The sequence below is a fragment of the Dasypus novemcinctus genome, chromosome 11 (genome assembly GCF_030445035.2).
Source record: "Dasypus novemcinctus isolate mDasNov1 chromosome 11, mDasNov1.1.hap2, whole genome shotgun sequence".
Taxonomy (NCBI): Eukaryota; Metazoa; Chordata; class Mammalia; order Cingulata; family Dasypodidae; genus Dasypus; species Dasypus novemcinctus.
Window position 1 is genome coordinate 869,248 of NC_080683.1, and position 13,473 is coordinate 882,720.

The window sequence follows — 13,473 nt, forward strand, 5'->3', positions numbered from 1 at the left end:
AGGAGAAAGGGCAGGCTCCTTGCTCAGAGTCGTCGGGGTGCTCTGGGGCCCCTCTCGTCCCAGAAAAGAAACGCAGAGAAAGAGAGGTCATTGACAAGGGAGAGGGAAGACTCTGGGCCTGTCCTCTCCGGGAGACAGGCCTCTGCAGGCCTGGCCGGGAGCCCAGGCCGGAGCCCGCAGGCCACCGGTGGGAAAGGCCGGGGTTCCCCTGACATAAGCTGGAGGTGACGGCGATGGGAGACAGCATGTCTGTGACCATTGCCGTGGGAGAGAGCTGCAGGGCAACGCCGGCCGGCCCTAGCTAGGCCCCCGCTTGAGGAGGCCTCGGGGACTTTGGTTGGCCAGGAAACCCCCGTCTTCAGACGGGTCTGGCAGCCTGGCCCAACCCAGACCCTTGGCCTGGGCCAGGTGAGCTATGGCATGGAGAGGGGGCTCTCCCAGCAGCCCCAGATCTGGCCCAGGGGTCCCTTCCCCCACAGCCCCTTCTGCAAGGGGCCGTGCCCCTCCCCCTGCCTTAGAACTCAGCCCTCTGCCCCCCAGCAAGTGTCAGGAAGGAACTCTTCCTATCCAACAGTGGCCCCTAGCGGTGGAAGCTTTGCCTCTGACTTTGGGCACCGGAGCCGCTCTCTTGTTCCTGGAGCTTCTTCTGTCTCTTGGCTTTTCACCAGACAGACAGGAGGGAACAACTGTCCAGGACAGCATAGCAGAGCTTCTCTCCTAGCCCAGTCCCCACCCAGCAGGCTCCGCCCACGTCGGCGACCCCTTCCGTCGCGTCCCCGTGGCCTCCTGCTGGCATTCGGTGTATACATTTTGGAACCCCGCTTCCCCCAGCGCTGGAGGTTTTCCTGGCAGTGGACGCGCTCCCCGAAGTGCATCGGGTGGGTTTCGGCAGGATGCCTATTGGCCGCATCTGTCCCGGCACTGCCACTGGGGACAACTCCCGAGTGCAGAAAACGCCACCCCTCCCCCACCCCAATCCATCACAACTGTCTTCCCACTCCCGGGCTTGGGCACCTCCCGCCAGTGGCCACCGTCTCCAGAGCAACCAGGAGGGGTGGGGTCGGGGCGAGTCTGCCGGGGGCGGGGTGAGTGTGCGCCTGCGCGCCAGGGCGGCGCTGGGCGTGGCCGGCACGGCGGGCCAGGGCGCCTGCGCTTTGGTCCCGGCTTTGCCGCCGTCAGAGAGCGGTCTACGGCGGCGCGGGAGGCCTAGCGCTTGCCCCTCCCCCTCCCGCACCCCCACCCCGGGAGCCGTCTGGCCGCCCCGAAAGGAGGGGGTCAGGGGGAGGCAGCGGACGGAGCGAGAGGGGGCTTAGATCCCACAGGGCTGTTGGATGCGGCTCTCCCGCTGGCAGGTGTCGGCACTTTTGCTTCCCTCCGCGGTGAGGACCACGTTGTCCTCCCTCTCAGCTGACCTGGGCCGGTCCAACGAACCTGAGCGCAGGCGGTGCACCTGCGCTGGGGCTCAGGTCCCAGCCGGCACGGGGCCTGTCCAGAGACATGCAGAAGCCTGTCTCCTGAGCATGCACGCACCCAGTGCCAGGCTCAGCCGCAGCCAAAGTGACAGAAGAAGAGGCATGTGTAGGGAGGCCCCCCTGCAAGCGACTCCCCCCACACACACACACACCCCGTGCAAGAGCACGGATTCCCAAGTAGAGCCCACTGGCAGGCCACTGAGGCCCGGAGCCACCTGCCATCAGCAGCGCAGTCCTGGGTGTCCCCGCAGCCCTCAGGAGCACCAGGGCCTGGGGCTCGATCGACCAGGCAGCTGCGCCTCGGCGAGAAGGCCTCTCTGCTTTGGTTTGGAAATCTGGACAGTATCCCTGCGGCATCGCCCGCTATGGCAGCTTGGAACGGCAATCAATAGGAAAATCACCTGGTGGCGTGGCGTGGCGTGCTGTGGCAGAGGGAAATGTGCTGAAGATGATGGGTTCTCCCTTTTTTTCCCCCACAAACGGATGGGTACGACTCGAGTCACTGCCCAGACCACCCATACGTCCGCTTTGGACGGTCACGATGGCCGCTTAGAATATACCCGGTCCATGGAACACCTGGACCTGTAAGCCCACTTGACCGCAGCGCCTGCCTCAAGTGAGCAGAAATGATTTCCACGCAAGTGTCTCACCACCCAATAGGTAAGCAGTTTCGTTTTGCGTCCCGCGGCCCCAGAGCCGAGAGAAACGCTCGTTGGTTGGTACGGTCCCAAAAAGGAGGGCGAGAGGAGAAAGGGCAGGCTCCTTGCTCAGAGTCGTCGGGGTGCTCTGGGGCCCCTCTCGTCCCAGAAAAGAAACGCAGAGAAAGAGAGGTCATTGACAAGGGAGAGGGAAGACTCTGGGCCTGTCCTCTCCGGGAGACAGGCCTCTGCAGGCCTGGCCGGGAGCCCAGGCCGGAGCCCGCAGGCCACCGGTGGGAAAGGCCGGGGTTCCCCTGACATAAGCTGGAGGTGACGGCGATGGGAGACAGCATGTCTGTGACCATTGCCGTGGGAGAGAGCTGCAGGGCAACGCCGGCCGGCCCTAGCTAGGCCCCCGCTTGAGGAGGCCTCGGGGACTTTGGTTGGCCAGGAAACCCCCGTCTTCAGACGGGTCTGGCAGCCTGGCCCAACCCAGACCCTTGGCCTGGGCCAGGTGAGCTATGGCATGGAGAGGGGGCTCTCCCAGCAGCCCCAGATCTGGCCCAGGGGTCCCTTCCCCCACAGCCCCTTCTGCAAGGGGCCGTGCCCCTCCCCCTGCCTTAGAACTCAGCCCTCTGCCCCCCAGCAAGTGTCAGGAAGGAACTCTTCCTATCCAACAGTGGCCCCTAGCGGTGGAAGCTTTGCCTCTGACTTTGGGCACCGGAGCCGCTCTCTTGTTCCTGGAGCTTCTTCTGTCTCTTGGCTTTTCACCAGACAGACAGGAGGGAACAACTGTCCAGGACAGCATAGCAGAGCTTCTCTCCTAGCCCAGTCCCCACCCAGCAGGCTCCGCCCACGTCGGCGACCCCTTCCGTCGCGTCCCCGTGGCCTCCTGCTGGCATTCGGTGTATACATTTTGGAACCCCGCTTCCCCCAGCGCTGGAGGTTTTCCTGGCAGTGGACGCGCTCCCCGAAGTGCATCGGGTGGGTTTCGGCAGGATGCCTATTGGCCGCATCTGTCCCGGCACTGCCACTGGGGACAACTCCCGAGTGCAGAAAACGCCACCCCTCCCCCACCCCAATCCATCACAACTGTCTTCCCACTCCCGGGCTTGGGCACCTCCCGCCAGTGGCCACCGTCTCCAGAGCAACCAGGAGGGGTGGGGTCGGGGCGAGTCTGCCGGGGGCGGGGTGAGTGTGCGCCTGCGCGCCAGGGCGGCGCTGGGCGTGGCCGGCACGGCGGGCCGGGGCGCCTGCGCTTTGGTCCCGGCTTTGCCGCCGTCAGAGAGCGGTCTACGGCGGCGCGGGAGGCCTAGCGCTTGCCCCTCCCCCTCCCGCACCCCCACCCCGGGAGCCGTCTGGCCGCCCCGAAAGGAGGGGGTCAGGGGGAGGCAGCGGACGGAGCGAGAGGGGGCTTAGATCCCACAGGGCTGTTGGATGCGGCTCTCCCGCTGGCAGGTGTCGGCACTTTTGCTTCCCTCCGCGGTGAGGACCACGTTGTCCTCCCTCTCAGCTGACCTGGGCCGGTCCAACGAACCTGAGCGCAGGCGGTGCACCTGCGCTGGGGCTCAGGTCCCAGCCGGCACGGGGCCTGTCCAGAGACATGCAGAAGCCTGTCTCCTGAGCATGCACGCACCCAGTGCCAGGCTCAGCCGCAGCCAAAGTGACAGAAGAAGAGGCATGTGTAGGGAGGCCCCCCTGCAAGCGACTCCCCCCACACACACACACACCCCGTGCAAGAGCACGGATTCCCAAGTAGAGCCCACTGGCAGGCCACTGAGGCCCGGAGCCACCTGCCATCAGCAGCGCAGTCCTGGGTGTCCCCGCAGCCCTCAGGAGCACCAGGGCCTGGGGCTCGATCGACCAGGCAGCTGCGCCTCGGCGAGAAGGCCTCTCTGCTTTGGTTTGGAAATCTGGACAGTATCCCTGCGGCATCGCCCGCTATGGCAGCTTGGAACGGCAATCAATAGGAAAATCACCTGGTGGCGTGGCGTGGCGTGCTGTGGCAGAGGGAAATGTGCTGAAGATGATGGGTTCTCCCTTTTTTTCCCCCACAAACGGATGGGTACGACTCGAGTCACTGCCCAGACCACCCATACGTCCGCTTTGGACGGTCACGATGGCCGCTTAGAATATACCCGGTCCATGGAACACCTGGACCTGTAAGCCCACTTGACCGCAGCGCCTGCCTCAAGTGAGCAGAAATGATTTCCACGCAAGTGTCTCACCACCCAATAGGTAAGCAGTTTCGTTTTGCGTCCCGCGGCCCCAGAGCCGAGAGAAACGCTCGTTGGTTGGTACGGTCCCAAAAAGGAGGGCGAGAGGAGAAAGGGCAGGCTCCTTGCTCAGAGTCGTCGGGGTGCTCTGGGGCCCCTCTCGTCCCAGAAAAGAAACGCAGAGAAAGAGAGGTCATTGACAAGGGAGAGGGAAGACTCTGGCCCTGTCCTCTCCGGGAGACAGGCCTCTGCAGGCCTGGCCGGGAGCCCAGGCCGGAGCCCGCAGGCCACCGGTGGGAAAGGCCGGGGTTCCCCTGACATAAGCTGGAGGTGACGGCGATGGGAGACAGCATGTCTGTGACCATTGCCGTGGGAGAGAGCTGCAGGGCAACGCCGGCCGGCCCTAGCTAGGCCCCCGCTTGAGGAGGCCTCGGGGACTTTGGTTGGCCAGGAAACCCCCGTCTTCAGACGGGTCTGGCAGCCTGGCCCAACCCAGACCCTTGGCCTGGGCCAGGTGAGCCATGGCATGGAGAGGGGGCTCTCCCAGCAGCCCCAGATCTGGCCCAGGGGTCCCTTCCCCCACAGCCCCTTCTGCAAGGGGCCGTGCCCCTCCCCCTGCCTTAGAACTCAGCCCTCTGCCCCCCAGCAAGTGTCAGGAAGGAACTCTTCCTATCCAACAGTGGCCCCTAGCGGTGGAAGCTTTGCCTCTGACTTTGGGCACCGGAGCCGCTCTCTTGTTCCTGGAGCTTCTTCTGTCTCTTGGCTTTTCACCAGACAGACAGGAGGGAACAACTGTCCAGGACAGCATAGCAGAGCTTCTCTCCTAGCCCAGTCCCCACCCAGCAGGCTCCGCCCACGTCGGCGACCCCTTCCGTCGCGTCCCCGTGGCCTCCTGCTGGCATTCGGTGTATACATTTTGGAACCCCGCTTCCCCCAGCGCTGGAGGTTTTCCTGGCAGTGGACGCGCTCCCCGAAGTGCATCGGGTGGGTTTCGGCAGGATGCCTATTGGCCGCATCTGTCCCGGCACTGCCACTGGGGACAACTCCCGAGTGCAGAAAACGCCACCCCTCCCCCACCCCAATCCATCACAACTGTCTTCCCACTCCCGGGCTTGGGCACCTCCCGCCAGTGGCCACCGTCTCCAGAGCAACCAGGAGGGGTGGGGTCGGGGCGAGTCTGCCGGGGGCGGGGTGAGTGTGCGCCTGCGCGCCAGGGCGGCGCTGGGCGTGGCCGGCACGGCGGGCCGGGGCGCCTGCGCTTTGGTCCCGGCTTTGCCGCCGTCAGAGAGCGGTCTACGGCGGCGCGGGAGGCCTAGCGCTTGCCCCTCCCCCTCCCGCACCCCCACCCCGGGAGCCGTCTGGCCGCCCCGAAAGGAGGGGGTCAGGGGGAGGCAGCGGACGGAGCGAGAGGGGGCTTAGATCCCACAGGGCTGTTGGATGCGGCTCTCCCGCTGGCAGGTGTCGGCACTTTTGCTTCCCTCCGCGGTGAGGACCACGTTGTCCTCCCTCTCAGCTGACCTGGGCCGGTCCAACGAACCTGAGCGCAGGCGGTGCACCTGCGCTGGGGCTCAGGTCCCAGCCGGCACGGGGCCTGTCCAGAGACATGCAGAAGCCTGTCTCCTGAGCATGCACGCACCCAGTGCCAGGCTCAGCCGCAGCCAAAGTGACAGAAGAAGAGGCATGTGTAGGGAGGCCCCCCTGCAAGCGACTCCCCCCACACACACACACACCCCGTGCAAGAGCATGGATTCCCAAGTAGAGCCCACTGGCAGGCCACTGAGGCCCGGAGCCACCTGCCATCAGCAGCGCAGTCCTGGGTGTCCCCGCAGCCCTCAGGAGCACCAGGGCCTGGGGCTCGATCGACCAGGCAGCTGCGCCTCGGCGAGAAGGCCTCTCTGCTTTGGTTTGGAAATCTGGACAGTATCCCTGCGGCATCGCCCGCTATGGCAGCTTGGAACGGCAATCAATAGGAAAATCACCTGGTGGCGTGGCGTGGCGTGCTGTGGCAGAGGGAAATGTGCTGAAGATGATGGGTTCTCCCTTTTTTTCCCCCACAAACGGATGGGTACGACTCGAGTCACTGCCCAGACCACCCATACGTCCGCTTTGGACGGTCACGATGGCCGCTTAGAATATACCCGGTCCATGGAACACCTGGACCTGTAAGCCCACTTGACCGCAGCGCCTGCCTCAAGTGAGCAGAAATGATTTCCAAGCAAGTGTCTCACCACCCAATAGGTAAGCAGTTTCGTTTTGCGTCCCGCGGCCCCAGAGCCGAGAGAAACGCTCGTTGGTTGGTACGGTCCCAAAAAGGAGGGCGAGAGGAGAAAGGGCAGGCTCCTTGCTCAGAGTCGTCGGGGTGCTCTGGGGCCCCTCTCGTCCCAGAAAAGAAACGCAGAGAAAGAGAGGTCATTGACAAGGGAGAGGGAAGACTCTGGGCCTGTCCTCTCCGGGAGACAGGCCTCTGCAGGCCTGGCCGGGAGCCCAGGCCGGAGCCCGCAGGCCACCGGTGGGAAAGGCCGGGGTTCCCCTGACATAAGCTGGAGGTGACGGCGATGGGAGACAGCATGTCTGTGACCATTGCCGTGGGAGAGAGCTGCAGGGCAACGCCGGCCGGCCCTAGCTAGGCCCCCGCTTGAGGAGGCCTCGGGGACTTTGGTTGGCCAGGAAACCCCCGTCTTCAGACGGGTCTGGCAGCCTGGCCCAACCCAGACCCTTGGCCTGGGCCAGGTGAGCTATGGCATGGAGAGGGGGCTCTCCCAGCAGCCCCAGATCTGGCCCAGGGGTCCCTTCCCCCACAGCCCCTTCTGCAAGGGGCCGTGCCCCTCCCCCTGCCTTAGAACTCAGCCCTCTGCCCCCCAGCAAGTGTCAGGAAGGAACTCTTCCTATCCAACAGTGGCCCCTAGCGGTGGAAGCTTTGCCTCTGACTTTGGGCACCGGAGCCGCTCTCTTGTTCCTGGAGCTTCTTCTGTCTCTTGGCTTTTCACCAGACAGACAGGAGGGAACAACTGTCCAGGACAGCATAGCAGAGCTTCTCTCCTAGCCCAGTCCCCACCCAGCAGGCTCCGCCCACGTCGGCGACCCCTTCCGTCGCGTCCCCGTGGCCTCCTGCTGGCATTCGGTGTATACATTTTGGAACCCCGCTTCCCCCAGCGCTGGAGGTTTTCCTGGCAGTGGACGCGCTCCCCGAAGTGCATCGGGTGGGTTTCGGCAGGATGCCTATTGGCCGCATCTGTCCCGGCACTGCCACTGGGGACAACTCCCGAGTGCAGAAAACGCCACCCCTCCCCCACCCCAATCCATCACAACTGTCTTCCCACTCCCGGGCTTGGGCACCTCCCGCCAGTGGCCACCGTCTCCAGAGCAACCAGGAGGGGTGGGGTCGGGGCGAGTCTGCCGGGGGCGGGGTGAGTGTGCGCCTGCGCGCCAGGGCGGCGCTGGGCGTGGCCGGCACGGCGGGCCGGGGCGCCTGCGCTTTGGTCCCGGCTTTGCCGCCGTCAGAGAGCGGTCTACGGCGGCGCGGGAGGCCTAGCGCTTGCCCCTCCCCCTCCCGCACCCCCACCCCGGGAGCCGTCTGGCCGCCCCGAAAGGAGGGGGTCAGGGGGAGGCAGCGGACGGAGCGAGAGGGGGCTTAGATCCCACAGGGCTGTTGGATGCGGCTCTCCCGCTGGCAGGTGTCGGCACTTTTGCTTCCCTCCGCGGTGAGGACCACGTTGTCCTCCCTCTCAGCTGACCTGGGCCGGTCCAACGAACCTGAGCGCAGGCGGTGCACCTGCGCTGGGGCTCAGGTCCCAGCCGGCACGGGGCCTGTCCAGAGACATGCAGAAGCCTGTCTCCTGAGCATGCACGCACCCAGTGCCAGGCTCAGCCGCAGCCAAAGTGACAGAAGAAGAGGCATGTGTAGGGAGGCCCCCCTGCAAGCGACTCCCCCCCCACACACACACACCCCGTGCAAGAGCACGGATTCCCAAGTAGAGCCCACTGGCAGGCCACTGAGGCCCGGAGCCACCTGCCATCAGCAGCGCAGTCCTGGGTGTCCCCGCAGCCCTCAGGAGCACCAGGGCCTGGGGCTCGATCGACCAGGCAGCTGCGCCTCGGCGAGAAGGCCTCTCTGCTTTGGTTTGGAAATCTGGACAGTATCCCTGCGGCATCGCCCGCTATGGCAGCTTGGAACGGCAATCAATAGGAAAATCACCTGGTGGCGTGGCGTGGCGTGCTGTGGCAGAGGGAAATGTGCTGAAGATGATGGGTTCTCCCTTTTTTTCCCCCACAAACGGATGGGTACGACTCGAGTCACTGCCCAGACCACCCATACGTCCGCTTTGGACGGTCACGATGGCCGCTTAGAATATACCCGGTCCATGGAACACCTGGACCTGTAAGCCCACTTGACCGCAGCGCCTGCCTCAAGTGAGCAGAAATGATTTCCACGCAAGTGTCTCACCACCCAATAGGTAAGCAGTTTCGTTTTGCGTCCCGCGGCCCCAGAGCCGAGAGAAACGCTCGTTGGTTGGTACGGTCCCAAAAAGGAGGGCGAGAGGAGAAAGGGCAGGCTCCTTGCTCAGAGTCGTCGGGGTGCTCTGGGGCCCCTCTCGTCCCAGAAAAGAAACGCAGAGAAAGAGAGGTCATTGACAAGGGAGAGGGAAGACTCTGGGCCTGTCCTCTCCGGGAGACAGGCCTCTGCAGGCCTGGCCGGGAGCCCAGGCCGGAGCCCGCAGGCCACCGGTGGGAAAGGCCGGGGTTCCCCTGACATAAGCTGGAGGTGACGGCGATGGGAGACAGCATGTCTGTGACCATTGCCGTGGGAGAGAGCTGCAGGGCAACGCCGGCCGGCCCTAGCTAGGCCCCCGCTTGAGGAGGCCTCGGGGACTTTGGTTGGCCAGGAAACCCCCGTCTTCAGACGGGTCTGGCAGCCTGGCCCAACCCAGACCCTTGGCCTGGGCCAGGTGAGCTATGGCATGGAGAGGGGGCTCTCCCAGCAGCCCCAGATCTGGCCCAGGGGTCCCTTCCCCCACAGCCCCTTCTGCAAGGGGCCGTGCCCCTCCCCCTGCCTTAGAACTCAGCCCTCTGCCCCCCAGCAAGTGTCAGGAAGGAACTCTTCCTATCCAACAGTGGCCCCTAGCGGTGGAAGCTTTGCCTCTGACTTTGGGCACCGGAGCCGCTCTCTTGTTCCTGGAGCTTCTTCTGTCTCTTGGCTTTTCACCAGACAGACAGGAGGGAACAACTGTCCAGGACAGCATAGCAGAGCTTCTCTCCTAGCCCAGTCCCCACCCAGCAGGCTCCGCCCACGTCGGCGACCCCTTCCGTCGCGTCCCCGTGGCCTCCTGCTGGCATTCGGTGTATACATTTTGGAACCCCGCTTCCCCCAGCGCTGGAGGTTTTCCTGGCAGTGGACGCGCTCCCCGAAGTGCATCGGGTGGGTTTCGGCAGGATGCCTATTGGCCGCATCTGTCCCGGCACTGCCACTGGGGACAACTCCCGAGTGCAGAAAACGCCACCCCTCCCCCACCCCAATCCATCACAACTGTCTTCCCACTCCCGGGCTTGGGCACCTCCCGCCAGTGGCCACCGTCTCCAGAGCAACCAGGAGGGGTGGGGTCGGGGCGAGTCTGCCGGGGGCGGGGTGAGTGTGCGCCTGCGCGCCAGGGCGGCGCTGGGCGTGGCCGGCACGGCGGGCCGGGGCGCCTGCGCTTTGGTCCCGGCTTTGCCGCCGTCAGAGAGCGGTCTACGGCGGCGCGGGAGGCCTAGCGCTTGCCCCTCCCCCTCCCGCACCCCCACCCCGGGAGCCGTCTGGCCGCCCCGAAAGGAGGGGGTCAGGGGGAGGCAGCGGACGGAGCGAGAGGGGGCTTAGATCCCACAGGGCTGTTGGATGCGGCTCTCCCGCTGGCAGGTGTCGGCACTTTTGCTTCCCTCCGCGGTGAGGACCACGTTGTCCTCCCTCTCAGCTGACCTGGGCCGGTCCAACGAACCTGAGCGCAGGCGGTGCACCTGCGCTGGGGCTCAGGTCCCAGCCGGCACGGGGCCTGTCCAGAGACATGCAGAAGCCTGTCTCCTGAGCATGCACGCACCCAGTGCCAGGCTCAGCCGCAGCCAAAGTGACAGAAGAAGAGGCATGTGTAGGGAGGCCCCCCTGCAAGCGACTCCCCCCCCACACACACACACCCCGTGCAAGAGCACGGATTCCCAAGTAGAGCCCACTGGCAGGCCACTGAGGCCCGGAGCCACCTGCCATCAGCAGCGCAGTCCTGGGTGTCCCCGCAGCCCTCAGGAGCACCAGGGCCTGGGGCTCGATCGACCAGGCAGCTGCGCCTCGGCGAGAAGGCCTCTCTGCTTTGGTTTGGAAATCTGGACAGTATCCCTGCGGCATCGCCCGCTATGGCAGCTTGGAACGGCAATCAATAGGAAAATCACCTGGTGGCGTGGCGTGGCGTGCTGTGGCAGAGGGAAATGTGCTGAAGATGATGGGTTCTCCCTTTTTTTCCCCCACAAACGGATGGGTACGACTCGAGTCACTGCCCAGACCACCCATACGTCCGCTTTGGACGGTCACGATGGCCGCTTAGAATATACCCGGTCCATGGAACACCTGGACCTGTAAGCCCACTTGACCGCAGCGCCTGCCTCAAGTGAGCAGAAATGATTTCCACGCAAGTGTCTCACCACCCAATAGGTAAGCAGTTTCGTTTTGCGTCCCGCGGCCCCAGAGCCGAGAGAAACGCTCGTTGGTTGGTACGGTCCCAAAAAGGAGGGCGAGAGGAGAAAGGGCAGGCTCCTTGCTCAGAGTCGTCGGGGTGCTCTGGGGCCCCTCTCGTCCCAGAAAAGAAACGCAGAGAAAGAGAGGTCATTGACAAGGGAGAGGGAAGACTCTGGGCCTGTCCTCTCCGGGAGACAGGCCTCTGCAGGCCTGGCCGGGAGCCCAGGCCGGAGCCCGCAGGCCACCGGTGGGAAAGGCCGGGGTTCCCCTGACATAAGCTGGAGGTGACGGCGATGGGAGACAGCATGTCTGTGACCATTGCCGTGGGAGAGAGCTGCAGGGCAACGCCGGCCGGCCCTAGCTAGGCCCCCGCTTGAGGAGGCCTCGGGGACTTTGGTTGGCCAGGAAACCCCCGTCTTCAGACGGGTCTGGCAGCCTGGCCCAACCCAGACCCTTGGCCTGGGCCAGGTGAGCTATGGCATGGAGAGGGGGCTCTCCCAGCAGCCCCAGATCTGGCCCAGGGGTCCCTTCCCCCACAGCCCCTTCTGCAAGGGGCCGTGCCCCTCCCCCTGCCTTAGAACTCAGCCCTCTGCCCCCCAGCAAGTGTCAGGAAGGAACTCTTCCTATCCAACAGTGGCCCCTAGCGGTGGAAGCTTTGCCTCTGACTTTGGGCACCGGAGCCGCTCTCTTGTTCCTGGAGCTTCTTCTGTCTCTTGGCTTTTCACCAGACAGACAGGAGGGAACAACTGTCCAGGACAGCATAGCAGAGCTTCTCTCCTAGCCCAGTCCCCACCCAGCAGGCTCCGCCCACGTCGGCGACCCCTTCCGTCGCGTCCCCGTGGCCTCCTGCTGGCATTCGGTGTATACATTTTGGAACCCCGCTTCCCCCAGCGCTGGAGGTTTTCCTGGCAGTGGACGCGCTCCCCGAAGTGCATCGGGTGGGTTTCGGCAGGATGCCTATTGGCCGCATCTGTCCCGGCACTGCCACTGGGGACAACTCCCGAGTGCAGAAAACGCCACCCCTCCCCCACCCCAATCCATCACAACTGTCTTCCCACTCCCGGGCTTGGGCACCTCCCGCCAGTGGCCACCGTCTCCAGAGCAACCAGGAGGGGTGGGGTCGGGGCGAGTCTGCCGGGGGCGGGGTGAGTGTGCGCCTGCGCGCCAGGGCGGCGCTGGGCGTGGCCGGCACGGCGGGCCGGGGCGCCTGCGCTTTGGTCCCGGCTTTGCCGCCGTCAGAGAGCGGTCTACGGCGGCGCGGGAGGCCTAGCGCTTGCCCCTCCCCCTCCCGCACCCCCACCCCGGGAGCCGTCTGGCCGCCCCGAAAGGAGGGGGTCAGGGGGAGGCAGCGGACGGAGCGAGAGGGGGCTTAGATCCCACAGGGCTGTTGGATGCGGCTCTCCCGCTGGCAGGTGTCGGCACTTTTGCTTCCCTCCGCGGTGAGGACCACGTTGTCCTCCCTCTCAGCTGACCTGGGCCGGTCCAACGAACCTGAGCGCAGGCGGTGCACCTGCGCTGGGGCTCAGGTCCCAGCCGGCACGGGGCCTGTCCAGAGACATGCAGAAGCCTGTCTCCTGAGCATGCACGCACCCAGTGCCAGGCTCAGCCGCAGCCAAAGTGACAGAAGAAGAGGCATGTGTAGGGAGGCCCCCCTGCAAGCGACTCCCCCCCCACACACACACACCCCGTGCAAGAGCACGGATTCCCAAGTAGAGCCCACTGGCAGGCCACTGAGGCCCGGAGCCACCTGCCATCAGCAGCGCAGTCCTGGGTGTCCCCGCAGCCCTCAGGAGCACCAGGGCCTGGGGCTCGATCGACCAGGCAGCTGCGCCTCGGCGAGAAGGCCTCTCTGCTTTGGTTTGGAAATCTGGACAGTATCCCTGCGGCATCGCCCGCTATGGCAGCTTGGAACGGCAATCAATAGGAAAATCACCTGGTGGCGTGGCGTGGCGTGCTGTGGCAGAGGGAAATGTGCTGAAGATGATGGGTTCTCCCTTTTTTTCCCCCACAAACGGATGGGTACGACTCGAGTCACTGCCCAGACCACCCATACGTCCGCTTTGGACGGTCACGATGGCCGCTTAGAATATACCCGGTCCATGGAACACCTGGACCTGTAAGCCCACTTGACCGCAGCGCCTGCCTCAAGTGAGCAGAAATGATTTCCACGCAAGTGTCTCACCACCCAATAGGTAAGCAGTTTCGTTTTGCGTCCCGCGGCCCCAGAGCCGAGAGAAACGCTCGTTGGTTGGTACGGTCCCAAAAAGGAGGGCGAGAGGAGAAAGGGCAGGCTCCTTGCTCAGAGTCGTCGGGGTGCTCTGGGGCCCCTCTCGTCCCAGAAAAGAAACGCAGAGAAAGAGAGGTCATTGACAAGGGAGAGGGAAGACTCTGGGCCTGTCCTCTCCGGGAGACAGGCCTCTGCAGGCCTGGCCGGGAGCCCAGGCCGGAGCCCG